At 44.0% G+C, this 14,987-nt stretch overlaps 1 long non-coding RNA gene across 8 annotated transcripts in view; it reads right to left on the bottom strand.

Moving 5' to 3' along the window:
* LOC307181492 overlaps positions 1 to 14,987 on the bottom strand; it is a 2,017,432-nt gene that overhangs the window by 600,878 nt on the left and 1,401,567 nt on the right. The gene's annotated exons all lie outside the window — the stretch shown is intronic.

The raw sequence follows: 14,987 nt of genomic DNA on the forward strand, positions 1-14,987 counted from the left end.
CATGTGTACAGGGGCATAAACGCAGCAGTGATAGGATTGGAGAGGTTCGGTGAGCAAATGAAGACCCTTTGAAGTCATATTGCATGGTACCCATTACACGGGTCTCAACTCTCCAGGTTTAAGGTATTCTTCCTTCAGCTAAAACATGCATGTGGAACCCAAGTATGATCAACCATGTGAACGGGAGACGTGTTCAAATATGTCTCAGTTCTCCTCCCCTGGTACTCGGGTGCAACATTCCAGACGCTTTACTAACACTCTCCCCACTTGGAGAGTCAGTCCCTTTAACCTCCTGTTTGACCCAGTTTGCAATTTCTGCGGAAGATGAACAGGAATAGCGAGAACCAATGAGAGGCTATCTGGAGGTGTCTGGACGGGCAAATTTAACTCTCATTTCCCACCAGGAAGAGGAAATAACCAAAGGCTCAGCGTGCCGTACCGGAACTAGATTAGGGCCTGAAGCCATCCTGCGGTGTTGCGGCCAGCTCAAAAGAAAGCGAGTTGAAGAAAGGAGCTCAGGGGCACTGTAATTCACAAACCTGCAGAGTTATAAATGACAGCTATCGTCCAAAAATAGACTGAAGTAAGGCTGCCAAGAGGACTTGAAAGCGGGGCAGAATTGCAGGAAACCAATTTCAGGAGGTAGACTGGAATTGCATTGAAAGCATAGGAAAAGAGGCAGAACGTCCACAATGATGCACTTGGCCAAAAAGGGCGTATGCGTTTTTTCCTGAATATATTCAGGAAAAAACGCATACGCCCTTTTTGGCCAACCAAGCAAGCTTGCAAAGGAAATCTGCACTACAATGAAGTCTCACTTCCCTCCGGTCAAAAGGGCCATCTGAAAAAAGTGTAAAATCCAGAAAGGCAGGACAGGCCATGGAGAACTGGGAGCCTTGTTATGCTGATGGGCGGGTTGTAAATTGCCAACAACCACTCGGGAGAAGTGTATGGTGTTTCCTGAAACATCTAAAAAACAAAGCAACAGAACCTAGGGCACTTCCACTTATGGTCCTATAGCTTAGGGAAATTAAAATCAAAAAGACACAGCCACCACAAAGTTTGGAACGGCTCTGTTTACAAGAACCTCATTTACAGTACAAGTTCAACATCACAGAAAGTGAAAAATGGATAGAGAACTTGTGGTACTTACGTACAATGCAGTATCACTCAGCAATGAAATCTATGTCATCAGGCCCATAGCATCATAATGAGTAGATTCAGGTACGATGATTCTAACTGAAATAAGTCACACAGAAAAAGAAACATCATAAGATATCAGTAATACACGGAATGTAAACTTGGCTACACAGGAACTGAATTACAGAACAGAACAGGGACTTAAATTTAGAAAACCAACTTATGCTTGCTTAAGGGTAAAGGTGAGTTGGGGTGCTGCATAAAACCAGAGATTGAAATGAGCACAGATAAAGTTCCTTAAGCCAAATATGGAATAGACAAGAGCTACTCCTTGCTCAACGAAATGGACTCAACACCGCATATTAAACGCCTAAGAATGTACCTGACTAGTAAGTATCTTAAAACCTATGGATTGCTATGTCTCCGAAAGAGAATCAAGCATGTGTACAGGGGCATAAACGCAGCAGTGATAGGATTGGAGAGGTTCGGTGAGCAAATGAAGACCCTTTGAAGTCATATTGCATGGTACCCATTCCACGGGTTTCAACTACCCAGGTTTAAGGTATTCTTCCTTCAGCTAAAACATGCATGTGGAACCCAAGTATGATCAACCATGTGAACGGGAGACGTGTTCAAATATGTCTCAGTTCTCCTCCCCTGGTACTCGGGTGCAACATTCCAGACGCTTTACTAACACTCTCCCCACTTGGAGAGTCAGTCCCTTTAACCTCCTGTTTGGCCCAGTTTGCAATTTCTGCGGAAGATGAACAGGAATAGCGAGAACCAATGAGAGGCTATCTGGAGGTGTCTGGACGGGCAAATTTAACTCTCATTTCCCACCAGGAAGAGGAAATAACCAAAGGCTCAGCGTGCCGTACCGGAACTAGATTAGGGCCTGAAGCCATCCTGCGGTGTTGCGGCCAGCTCAAAAGAAAGCGAGTTGAAGAAAGGAGCTCAGGGGCACTGTAATTCACAAACCTGCAGAGTTATAAATGACAGCTATCGTCCAAAAATAGACTGAAGTAAGGCTGCCAAGAGGACTTGAAAGCGGGGCAGAATTGCAGGAAACCGATTTCAGGAGGTAGACTGGAATTGCATTGAAAGCATAGGAAAAGAGGCAGAACGTCCACAATGATGCACTTGGCCAAAAAGGGCGTATGCGTTTTTTCCTGAATATATTCAGGAAAAAATGCATACGCCCTCTTTGGCCAACCAAGCAAGCTTGCAAAGGAAATCTGCACTACAATGAAGTCTCACTTCCCCCCGGTCAAAAGGGCCATCTGAAAAAAGTGTAAAATCCAGAAAGGCAGGACAGGCCATGGAGAACTGGGAGCCTTGTTATGCTGATGGGCGGGATGTAAATTGCCAACAACCACTCGGGAGAAGTGTATGGTGTTTCCTGAAACATCTAAAAAACAAAGCAACAGAACCTAGGGCACTTCCACTCATGGTCCTATAGCTTAGGGAAATTAAAATCAAAAAGACACAGCCACCACAAAGTTTGGAACGGCTCTGTTTACAAGAACCTCGTTTACAGTACAAGTTCAACATCGCAGAAATTGAAAAATGGATAAAGAAGTTGTGGTATTTACTTACAAAGCAATATCACTCAGCAATGAAATCTGTGTCATCAGGCCCTTAGCAGCACAATAAGTGGATTCAGGTATGATGATTCTAACTGAAATAAGTCACACAGAAGAAGAAACATCATAAGATATCAGTAATACACGGAATGTAAACTTGGCTACACAGGAACTGAATTACAGAACAGAACAGGGTCTCAAATTTAGAAAACCAACTTATGCTTGCTTAAGGGTAAAGGTGAGTTGGGGTGCTGCATAAAACCAGAGATTGAAATGAGCACAGATAAAGTTCCTTAAGCCAAATATGGAATAGACAAGAGCTACTCCTTGCTCAACGAAATGGACTCAGCATCCCATATTAAACGCCTAAGAATGTACCTGACTAGTAAGTATCTTAAAACCTATGGATTGCTATGTCTCCAAAAGAGAATCAAGCGTGTGTACAGGGGCATAAACGCAGCAGTGATAGGATTGGAGAGGTTCGGTGAGCAAATGAAGACCCTTTGAAGTCATATTGCATGGTACCCATTCCACGGGTTTCAACTACCCAGGTTTTAGGTATTCTTCCTTCAGCTAAAACATGCATGTGGAACCCAGAGTATGATCAACCATGTGATCGCGAGACGTGTTCAAATATGTCTCAGGTTTCCTCCCCTGGTACTCGGGTGCAACATTCCAGACGCTTTACTAACACTCTCCCCACTTGGAGAGTCAGCGCCTTTAACCTCCTGTTTGGCACAGTTTGCAATTTCTGCGGAAGATGAACAGGAATAGCGAGAACCAATGAGAGGCTAGCTGGAGGTGTCTGGACGGGCAAATTTAACTCTCATTTCCCAACAGGAAGAGGAAATAACCAAAGGCTCAGCGTGCCGTACCGGAACCAGATTAGGGCCTGAAGCCATCCTGCGGTGTTGCGGCCAGGTCACAAGAAAGCGAGTTGAAGAAAGGAGCTCAGGGGCACTGTAATTCACAAACCTGCAGAGTTATAAATGACAGCTATCGTCCAAAAATAGACTGAAGTAAGGCTGCCAAGAGGACTTGAAAGCGGGGCAGAATTGCAGGAAATCGATTTCAGGAGATAGACTGGAATTGCATTGAAAGCATAGGAAAAGAGGCAGAACGTCCACAATGATGCACTTGGCCAAAAAGGGCGTATGCGTTTTTTCCTGAATATATTCAGGAAAAAACGCATACGCCCTTTTTGGCCAACCAAGCAAGCTTGCAAAGGAAATCTGCACTACAATGAAGTCTCACTTCCCCCCGGTCAAAAGGGCCATCTGAAAAAAGTGTAAAATCCAGAAAGGCAGGACAGGCCATGGAGAACTGGGAGCCTTGTTATGCTGATGGGCGGGATGTAAATTGCCAACAACCACTCGGGAGAAGTGTATGGTGTTTCCTGAAACATCTAAAAAACAAAGCAACAGAACCTAGGGCACTTCCACTTATGGTCCTATAGCTTAGGGAAATTAAAATCAAACAGACACAGCCACCCCAAAGTTTGGGACGCCTCCGTTTACAAGAACCTCGTTTACCGTACAAGTTCAATATCACAGAAAGTGAAAAATGGATAAAGAACATGTGGTACTTACGTACAATGCAGTATCACTCAGCAATGAAATCTATGTCATCAGGCCCGTAGCAGCATAATGAGTGGATTCAGGTACGATGATTCTAACTGAAATAAGTCACACAGAAAAAGAAACATCATAAGATATCAGTAATACACGGAATGTAAACTTGGCTACACAGGAACTGAATTACAGAACAGAACAGGGTCTCAAATTTAGAAAACCAACTTATGCTTGCTTAAGGGTAAAGGTGAGTTGGGGTGCTGCATAAAACCAGAGATTGAAATGAGCACAGATAAAGTTCCTTAAGTCAAATATGGAATAGACAAGAGCTACTCCTTGCTCAACGAAATGGACTCAACACCGCATATTAAACGCCTAAGAATGTACCTGACTAGTAAGTATCTTAAAACCTATGGATTGCTATGTCTCCGAAAGAGAATCAAGCATGTGTACAGGGGCATAAACGCAGCAGTGATAGGATTGGAGAGGTTCGGTGAGCAAATGAAGACCCTTTGAAGTCATATTGCATGGTACCCATTACACGGGTCTCAACTCTCCAGGTTTAAGGTATTCTTCCTTCAGCTAAAACATGCATGTGGAACCCAAGTATGATCAACCATGTGAACGGGAGACGTGTTCAAATATGTCTCAGTTCTCCTCCCCTGGTACTCGGGTGCAACATTCCAGACGCTTTACTAACACTCTCCCCACTTGGAGAGTCAGTCCCTTTAACCTCCTGTTTGACCCAGTTTGCAATTTCTGCGGAAGATGAACAGGAATAGCGAGAACCAATGAGAGGCTATCTGGAGGTGTCTGGACGGGCAAATTTAACTCTCATTTCCCACCAGGAAGAGGAAATAACCAAAGGCTCAGCGTGCCGTACCGGAACTAGATTAGGGCCTGAAGCCATCCTGCGGTGTTGCGGCCAGCTCAAAAGAAAGCGAGTTGAAGAAAGGAGCTCAGGGGCACTGTAATTCACAAACCTGCAGAGTTATAAATGACAGCTATCGTCCAAAAATAGACTGAAGTAAGGCTGCCAAGAGGACTTGAAAGCGGGGCAGAATTGCAGGAAACCAATTTCAGGAGGTAGACTGGAATTGCATTGAAAGCATAGGAAAAGAGGCAGAACGTCCACAATGATGCACTTGGCCAAAAAGGGCGTATGCGTTTTTTCCTGAATATATTCAGGAAAAAACGCATACGCCCTTTTTGGCCAACCAAGCAAGCTTGCAAAGGAAATCTGCACTACAATGAAGTCTCACTTCCCTCCGGTCAAAAGGGCCATCTGAAAAAAGTGTAAAATCCAGAAAGGCAGGACAGGCCATGGAGAACTGGGAGCCTTGTTATGCTGATGGGCGGGTTGTAAATTGCCAACAACCACTCGGGAGAAGTGTATGGTGTTTCCTGAAACATCTAAAAAACAAAGCAACAGAACCTAGGGCACTTCCACTTATGGTCCTATAGCTTAGGGAAATTAAAATCAAAAAGACACAGCCACCACAAAGTTTGGAACGGCTCTGTTTACAAGAACCTCATTTACAGTACAAGTTCAACATCACAGAAAGTGAAAAATGGATAGAGAACTTGTGGTACTTACGTACAATGCAGTATCACTCAGCAATGAAATCTATGTCATCAGGCCCATAGCATCATAATGAGTAGATTCAGGTACGATGATTCTAACTGAAATAAGTCACACAGAAAAAGAAACATCATAAGATATCAGTAATACACGGAATGTAAACTTGGCTACACAGGAACTGAATTACAGAACAGAACAGGGACTTAAATTTAGAAAACCAACTTATGCTTGCTTAAGGGTAAAGGTGAGTTGGGGTGCTGCATAAAACCAGAGATTGAAATGAGCACAGATAAAGTTCCTTAAGCCAAATATGGAATAGACAAGAGCTACTCCTTGCTCAACGAAATGGACTCAACACCGCATATTAAACGCCTAAGAATGTACCTGACTAGTAAGTATCTTAAAACCTATGGATTGCTATGTCTCCGAAAGAGAATCAAGCATGTGTACAGGGGCATAAACGCAGCAGTGATAGGATTGGAGAGGTTCGGTGAGCAAATGAAGACCCTTTGAAGTCATATTGCATGGTACCCATTCCACGGGTTTCAACTACCCAGGTTTAAGGTATTCTTCCTTCAGCTAAAACATGCATGTGGAACCCAAGTATGATCAACCATGTGAACGGGAGACGTGTTCAAATATGTCTCAGTTCTCCTCCCCTGGTACTCGGGTGCAACATTCCAGACGCTTTACTAACACTCTCCCCACTTGGAGAGTCAGTCCCTTTAACCTCCTGTTTGGCCCAGTTTGCAATTTCTGCGGAAGATGAACAGGAATAGCGAGAACCAATGAGAGGCTATCTGGAGGTGTCTGGACGGGCAAATTTAACTCTCATTTCCCACCAGGAAGAGGAAATAACCAAAGGCTCAGCGTGCCGTACCGGAACTAGATTAGGGCCTGAAGCCATCCTGCGGTGTTGCGGCCAGCTCAAAAGAAAACGAGTTGAAGAAAGGAGCTCAGGGGCACTGTAATTCACAAACCTGCAGAGTTATAAATGACAGCTATCGTCCAAAAATAGACTGAAGTAAGGCTGCCAAGAGGACTTGAAGCGGGGCAGAATTGCAGGAAACCAATTTCAGGAGGTAGACTGGAATTGCATTGAAAGCATAGGAAAAGAGGCAGAACGTCCACAATGATGCACTTGGCCAAAAAGGGCGTATGCGTTTTTTCCTGAATATATTCAGGAAAAAACGCATACGCCCTTTTTGGCCAACCAAGCAAGCTTGCAAAGGAAATCTGCACTACAATGAAGTCTCACTTCCCCCCGGTCAAAAGGGCCATCTGAAAAAAGTGTGAAATCCAGAAAGGCAGGACAGGCCATGGAGAACTGGGAGCCTTGTTATGCTGATGGGCGGGATGTAAATTGCCAACAGACACTCGGGAGAAGTGTATGGTGTTTCCTGAAACATCTAAAAAACAAAGCAACAGAACCTAGGGCACTTCCACTTATGGTCCTATAGCTTAGGGAAATTAAAATCAAAAAGACACAGCCACCCCAAAGTTTGGAATGGCTCTGTTTACAAGAACCTCGTTTACAGTACAAGTTCAACATCGCAGAAAGTGAAAAATGGATAAAGAATTTGTGGTATTTACTTACAAAGCAATATCACTCAGCAATGAAATCTGTGTCATCAGGCCCTTAGCAGCACAATGAGTGGATTCAGATATGATGATTCTAACTGAAATAAGTCACACAGAAAAAGAAACATCATAAGATATCAGTAATACACGGAATGTAAACTTGGCTACACAGGAACTGAATTACAGAACAGAACAGGGTCTCAAATTTAGAAAACCAACTTATGCTTGCTTAAGGGGAAAGGTGAGTTGGGGTGCTGCATAAAACCAGAGATTGAAATGAGCACAGATAAAGTTCCTTAAGCCAAATATGGAATAGACAAGAGCTACTCCTTGCTCAACGAAATGGACTCAAAACCCCATATTAAACGCCTAAGAATGTACCTGACTAGTAAGTATCTTAAAACCTATGGATTGCTATGTCTCCAAAAGAGAATCAAGCGTGTGTACAGGGGCATAAACGCAGCAGTGATAGGATTGGAGAGGTTCGGTGAGCAAATGAAGACCCTTTGAAGTCATATTGCATGGTACCCATTACACGGGTCTCAACTCTCCAGGTTTAAGGTATTCTTCCTTCAGCTAAAACATGCATGTGGAACCCAGAGTATGATCAACCATGTGAACGGGAGACGTGTTCAAATATGTCTCAGTTTTCGTACCCTGGTACTCGGGTGCAACATTCCAGACGCTTTACTAACACTCTCCCGACTTGGAGAGTCAGTCCTTTTAACCTCCTGTTTGGCCCAGTTTGCAATTTCTGCGGAAGATGAACAGGAATAGCGAGAACCAATGGAGACTAGCTGGAGGTGTCTGGACGGGCAAATTTAACTCTCATTTCCTACCAGGAAGAGGAATTAACCAAAGGCTCAGCGTGCCGTGCCAGAACCAGATTAGGGCCTGAGCCATCCTGCCGTGTTGCGGCCAGCTCAAAAGAAAGCGAGTTGAAGAAAGGAGCTCAGGGGCACTGTAATTCACAAACCTGCAGAGTTATAAATGACAGCTATCGTCCAAAAATAGACTGAAGTAAGGCTGCCAAGAGGACTTGAAAGCGGGGCAGAATTGCAGGAAACCGATTTCAGGAGGTAGACTGGAATTGCATTGAAAGCATAGGAAAAGAGGCAGAACGTCCACAATGATGCACTTGGCCAAAAAGGGCGTATGCGTTTTTTCCTGAATATATTCAGGAAAAAACGCATACGCCCTTTTTGGCCAACCAAGCAAGCTTGCAAAGGAAATCTGCACTACAATGAAGTCTCACTTCCCCCCGGTCAAAAGGGCCATCTGAAAAAAGTGTAAAATCCAGAAAGGCAGGACAGGCCATGGAGAACTGGGAGCCTTGTTATGCTGATGGGCGGGATGTAAATTGCCAACAGACACTCGGGATAAGTGTATGGTGTTTCCTGAAACATCTAAAAAACCAAGCAACAGAGCCTAGGGCACTTCCACTTATGCTCCTATAGCTTAGGGAAATTAAAATCAAAAAGACACAGCCACCCCAAAGTTTGGAACGCCTCTGTTTACAAGAACCTCGTTTACAGTACAAGTTCAACATCGCAGAAAGTGAAAAATGGATAAAGAAGTTGTGGTATTTACTTACAAAGCAATATCACTCAGCAATGAAATCTGTGTCATCAGGCCCGTAGCAGCATAATGAGTGGATTCAGGTACGATGATTCTAACTGAAATAAGTCACACAGAAAAAGAAACATCATAAGATATCAGTAATACACGGAATGTAAACTTGGCTACACAGGAACTGCATTCCAAAACAGAACAGGGTCTCAAATTTAGAAAACCAACTTATGCTTGCTTAAGGGGAAAGGTGAGTTGGGGTGCTGCATAAAACCAGAGATTGAAATGAGCACAGATAAAGTTCCTTAAGCCAAATATGGAATAAACAAGAGCTACTCCTTGCTCAATGAAATGGACTCAACACCCCATATTAAATGCCTAAGAATGTACCTGACTAGTAAGTATCTTAAAACCTATGGATTGCTATGTCTCCAAAAGAGAATCAAGCGTGTGTACAGGGGCATAAACGCAGCAGTGATAGGATTGGAGAGGTTCGGTGAGCAAATGAAGACCCTTTGAAGTCATATTGCATGGTACCCATTCCACGGGTTTCAACTACCCAGGTTTTAGGTATTCTTCCTTCAGCTAAAACATGCATGTGGAACCCAGAGTATGATCAACCATGTGATCGGGAGACGTGTTCAAATATGTCTCAGTTTTCCTCCCCTGGTACTCGGGTGCAACATTCCAGACGCTTTACTAACACTCTCCCCACTTGGAGAGTCAGTCCCTTTAACTTCCTGTTTGGCCCAGTTTGCAATTTCTGTGGAAGATGAACAGGAATAGCGAGAACCAATGAAAGACTAGCTGGAGGTGTCTGGATGGGCAAATTTAACTCTCATTTCCCACCAGGAAGAGGAATTAACCAAAGGCTCAGCGTGCCGTGCCAGAACCAGATTAGGGCCTGAAGACGTCCTGCGGTGTTGCGGCCAGGTCACAAGAAAGCGAGTTGAAGAAAGGCGCTCAGGGGCACTGTAATTCACAAACCTGCAGAGTTATAAATGACAGCTATCGTCCAAAAATAGACTGAAGTAAGGCTGCCAAGAGGACTTGAAAGCGGGGCAGAATTGCAGGAAACCTATTTCAGGAGGTAGACTGGAATTGCATTGAAAGCATAGGAAAAGAGGCAGAACGTCCACAATGATGCACTTGGCCAAAAAGGGCGTATGCGTTTTTTCCTGAATATATTCAGGAAAAAACGCATACGCCCTTTTTGGCCAACCAAGCAAGCTTGCAAAGAAATCTGCACTACAATGAAGTCTCACTTCCCCCCAGTCAAAAGGGCCATCTGAAAAAAGTGTAAAATCCAGAAAGGCAGGACAGGCCATGGAGAACTGGGAGCCTTGTTATGCTGATGGGCGGGTTGTGAATTGCCAACAGACACTCGGGAGAAGTGTATGGTGTTTCCTGAAACATCTAAAAAACAAAGCAACAGAGCCTAGGGCACTTCCACTTATGGTCCTATAGCTTAGGGAAATTAAAATCAAAAAGACACAGCCACCCCAAAGTTTGGAACGGCTCTGTTTACAAGAACCTCGTTTACAGTACAAGTTCAACATCGCAGAAAGTGAAAAATGGATAAAGAAGTTGTGGTATTTACTTACAAAGCAATATCACTCAGCAATGAAATCTGTGTCATCAGGCTCTTAGCATCACAATGAGTGGATTCAGGTATGATGATTCTAACTGAAATAAGTCACACAGAAAAAGAAACATCATAAGATATCAGTAATACACGGAATGTAATCTTGGCTACACAGGAACTGAATTACAGAACAGAACAGGGTCTCAAATTTAGATAACAAACTTATGCTTGCTTAAGGGGAAAGGTGAGTTGGGGTGCTGCATAAAACCAGAGATTGAAATGAGCACAGATAAAGTTCCTTAAGCCAAATATGGAATAGACAAGAGCTACTCCTTGCTCAACGAAATGGACTCCACACCGCATATTAAACGCCTAAGAATGTACCTGACTAGTAAGTATCTTAAAACCTATGGATTGCTATGTCTCCGAAAGAGAATCAAGCATGTGTAAGGGGCATAAATGCAGCAGTGATAGGATTGGAGAGGTTCGCGAGCAAATGAAGACCCTTTGAAGTCATATTGCATGGTACCCATTCCAAGGGTTTCAACTACCCAGGTGTAAGGTATTGTTCCTTCAGCTAAAACATGCATGTGGAACCTAGAGTATGATCAACCATTTGATCGGGAGACGTGTTCAAATATGTCTCAGTTTTCGTACCCTGGTACTCGGGTGCAACATTCCAGACGCTTTACTAACACTCTCCCCACTTGGAGAGTCAGTCCCTTTAACCTCCTGTTTGGCCCAGTTTGCAATTTCTGCGGAAGATGAACAGGAATAGCGAGAACCAATGAGAGACTATCTGGAGGTGTCTGGACGGGCAAATTTAACTCTCATTTCCCACCAGGAAGAGGAATTAACCAAAGGCTCAGCGTGCCATGCAGGAACCAGATTAGGGCCTGAAGCCATCCTGCGGTGTTGCGGCCAGGTCACAAGAAAGCGAGTTGAAGAAAGGAGCTCAGGGGCACTGTAATTCACAAACCTGCAGAGTTATAAATGACAGCTATCGTCCAAAAATAGACTGAAGTAAGGCTGCCAAGAGGACTTGAAAGCGGGGCAGAATTGCAGGAAACCGATTTCAGGAGGTAGACTGGAATTGCATTGAAAGCATAGGAAAAGAGGCAGAACGTCCACAATGATGCACTTGGCCAAAAAGGGCGTATGCGTTTTTTCCTGAATATATTCAGGAAAAAACGCATACGCCCTTTTTGGCCAACCAAGCAAGCTTGCAAAGGAAATCTGCACTACAATGAAGTCTCACTTCCCCCCGGTCAAAAGGGCCATCTGAAAAAAGTGTAAAATCCAGAAAGGCAGGACAGGCCATGGAGAACTGGGAGCCTTGTTATGCTGATGGGCGGGATGTAAATTGCCAACAGACACTCGGGATAAGTGTATGGTGTTTCCTGAAACATCTAAAAAACCAAGCAACAGAGCCTAGGGCACTTCCACTTATGCTCCTATAGCTTAGGGAAATTAAAATCAAAAAGACACAGCCACCCCAAAGTTTGGAACGCCTCTGTTTACAAGAACCTCGTTTACAGTACAAGTTCAACATCGCAGAAAGTGAAAAATGGATAAAGAAGTTGTGGTATTTACTTACAAAGCAATATCACTCAGCAATGAAATCTGTGTCATCAGGCCCGTAGCAGCATAATGAGTGGATTCAGGTACGATGATTCTAACTGAAATAAGTCACACAGAAAAAGAAACATCATAAGATATCAGTAATACACGGAATGTAAACTTGGCTACACAGGAACTGCATTCCAAAACAGAACAGGGTCTCAAATTTAGAAAACCAACTTATGCTTGCTTAAGGGGAAAGGTGAGTTGGGGTGCTGCATAAAACCAGAGATTGAAATGAGCACAGATAAAGTTCCTTAAGCCAAATATGGAATAGACAAGAGCTACTCCTTTCTCAACGAAATGGACACAAAACCCCATATTAAACGCCTAAGAATGCACCTGACTAGTAAGTATCTTAAAACCTATGGATTGCTATGTCTCCGAAAGAGAATCAAGCACGTGTACAGGGGCATAAACGCAGCAGTGATAGGATTGGAGAGGTTCGGTGAGCAAATGAAGACCCTTTGAAGTCATATTGCATGGTACCCATTCCACGGGTTTCAACTACCCAGGTTTAAGGTATTCTTCCTTCAGCTAAAACATGCATGTGGAACCTAGAGTATGATCAACCATGTGATCGGGAGACGTGTTCAAATATGTCTCAGTTTTCGTACCCTGGTACTCGGGTGCAACATTCCAGACGCTTTACTAACACTCTCCCGACTTGGAGAGTCAGTCCTTTTAACCTCCTGTTTGGCCCAGTTTGCAATTTCTGCGGAAGATGAACAGGAATAGCGAGAACCAATGGAGACTAGCTGGAGGTGTCTGGACGGGCAAATTTAACTCTCATTTCCTACCAGGAAGAGGAATTAACCAAAGGCTCAGCGTGCCATGCCAGAACCAGATTAGGGTCTGAGCCATCCTGCCGTGTTGCGGCCAGCTCAAAAGAAAGCGAGTTGAAGAAAGGAGCTCAGGGGCACTGTAATTCACAAACCTGCAGAGTTATAAATGACAGCTATCGTCCAAAAATAGACTGAAGTAAGGCTGCCAAGAGGACTTGAAAGCGGGGCAGAATTGCAGGAAACCGATTTCAGGAGGTAGACTGGAATTGCATTGAAAGCATAGGAAAAGAGGCAGAACGTCCACAATGATGCACTTGGCCAAAAAGGGCGTATGCGTTTTTTCCTGAATATATTCAGGAAAAAACGCATACGCCCTTTTTGGCCAACCAAGCAAGCTTGCAAAGGAAATCTGCACTACAATGAAGTCTCACTTCCCCCCGGTCAAAAGGGCCCTCTGAAAAAAGTGTAAAATCCAGAAAGGCAGGACAGGCCATGGAGAACTGGGAGCCTTGTTATGCTGATGGGCGGGATGTAAATTGCCAACAACCACTCGGGAGAAGTGTATGGTGTTTCCTGAAACATCTAAAAAACAAAGCAACAGAGCCTAGGGCACTGCCACTTATGGTCCTATAGCTTAGGGAAATTAAAATCAAAAAGACACAGCCACCCCAAAGTTTGGGACGCCTCCGTTTACAAGAACCTCGTTTACCGTACAAGTTCAATATAACAGAAAGTGAAAAATGGATAAAGAACTTGTGGTACTTACGTACAATGCAGTATCACTCAGCAATGAAATCTATGTCATCAGGCCCGTAGCAGCATAATGAGTGGATTCAGGTACGATGATTCTAACTGAAATAAGTCACACAGAAAAAGAAACATCATAAGATATCACTAATACACGGAATGTAAACTTGGCTACACAGGAACTGCATTCCAAAACAGAACAGGGTCTCAAATTTAGAAAACCAACTTATGCTTGCTTAAGGGGAAAGGTGAGTTGGGGTGCTGCATAAAACCAGAGATTGAAATGAGCACAGATAAAGTTCCTTAAGTCAAATATGGAATAGACAAGAGCTACTCCTTGCTCAACGAAATGGACTCAACACCGCATATTAAACGCCTAAGAATGTACCTGACTAGTAAGTATCTTAAAACCTATGGATTGCTATGTCTCCGAAAGAGAATCAAGCATGTGTACAGGGGCATAAACGCAGCAGTGATAGGATTGGAGAGGTTCGGTGAGCAAATGAAGACCCTTTGAAGTCATATTGCATGGTACCCATTCCACGTGTTTCAACTACCCAGGTTTTAGGTATTCTTCCTTCAGCTAAAACATGCATGTGGAACCCAGAGTATGATCAACCATGTGATCGGGAGACGTGTTCAAATATGTCTCAGGTTTCCTCCCCTGGTACTCGGGTGCAACATTCCAGACGCTTTACTAACACTCTCCCCACTTGGAGAGTCAGCGCCTTTAACCTCCTGTTTGGCACAGTTTGCAATTTCTGCGGAAGATGAACAGGAATAGCGAGAACCAATGAGAGACTAGCTGGAGGTGTCTGGACGGGCAAATTTAACTCTCATTTCCCAACAGGAAGAGGAAATAACCAAAGGCTCAGCGTGCCGTACCGGAACCAGATTAGGGCCTGAAGCCATCCTGCGGTGTTGCGGCCAGCTCAAAAGAAACCGAGTTGAAGAAAGGAGCTCAGGGGCACTGTAATTCACAAACCTGCAGAGTTTTAAATGACAGCTATCGTCCAAAAATAGACTGAAGTAAGGCTGCCAAGAGGACTTGAAAGCGGGGCAGAATTGCAGGAAACCGATTTCAGGAGGTAGACTGGAATTGCATTGAAAGCATAGGAAAAGAGGCAGAACGTCCACAATGATGCACTTGGCCAAAAAGGGCGTATGCGTTTTTTCCTGAATATATTCAGGAAAAAACGCATACGCCCTTTTTGGCCAATCAAG

Source organism: Stenella coeruleoalba (genome assembly GCF_951394435.1).
Source record: "Stenella coeruleoalba genome assembly, contig: scaffold_58, whole genome shotgun sequence".
Classification (NCBI taxonomy): Eukaryota; Metazoa; Chordata; class Mammalia; order Artiodactyla; family Delphinidae; genus Stenella; species Stenella coeruleoalba.